Here is an 877-nt window from a genome sequence, read left to right as displayed (position 1 = left end):
CCTTTTTTCTTTGGAGGGATGGAATTTTAGCTATTATTGGAATTTTAATGATAGAGATTTGAAGTAATTGATCCTTTCGAACAATGACATGGTAGTTTTCCCAAATTCAGGGGTACATGAAGTGGATAAGAGGGTTAGGGTTCTACAGCCTTCCTGGCTTTTTTCCACCTAATAAATTTGTGTATTTAATATTGATTCTTCTCGGATTCCTCCTCCTTGTCTTTCTAGTTTCATTTGGAAGTCATATATTCCCATTTAAGTTAAAAAAATTTGCTCGGTTAATGGCTCATATTAAGTACCAATGATATTATCAAAAAGAAGAGACCAGTCTTTGACCTTCATCGTGGCTTATTTTATTCCAGAATAATGTTGAATCAATTGATATAGTTTGTTAGAATATGAGCTGGCTCGAGGTGTTGGAGCAGTCTGTTACTGGAAGCTGGAACTGATTGGGTGACTCCTAGAACCTGTTTCATGTGACATCGTAGTATTATGATGGTTTTGGTTGGTCAAAATAGCTAACTTTATTTGGAACTCTGTGGTTTTGGCATTCTTTTGCATTTTATGGCTAGAGGGGATGCTAAAATTTCTGAGGGGATGACTATGAAAATACTGAGTTTCTGTGGGAGTGGATTGTACATTAGTCTTCTCTTCCGATGCCTTCTAACAAGAGTTTATTGGTCCCTTTTCCCTATATTTTAGAAACTAGTGTAGTATGGCGTAGCTTTCTGTGTTCATTTCTAGTATTTAGAGGACATCCTATCCTCTTTATTTTCAATTAACTTTTACGTTTCTTATAAGAAAGAGAAAAAGAGAGCACTTATTATTTAGTGATTTGAGGAGGAGTATGTATTTAGTGTTGATTTCTTTTGAAAAA

The sequence above is a fragment of the Olea europaea genome, unplaced genomic scaffold (assembly GCF_002742605.1).
Source record: "Olea europaea var. sylvestris unplaced genomic scaffold, O_europaea_v1 scaffold2530, whole genome shotgun sequence".
NCBI classification, from domain to species: domain Eukaryota; kingdom Viridiplantae; phylum Streptophyta; class Magnoliopsida; order Lamiales; family Oleaceae; genus Olea; species Olea europaea.
Note: the sequence above shows the minus strand (reverse complement) of the source record.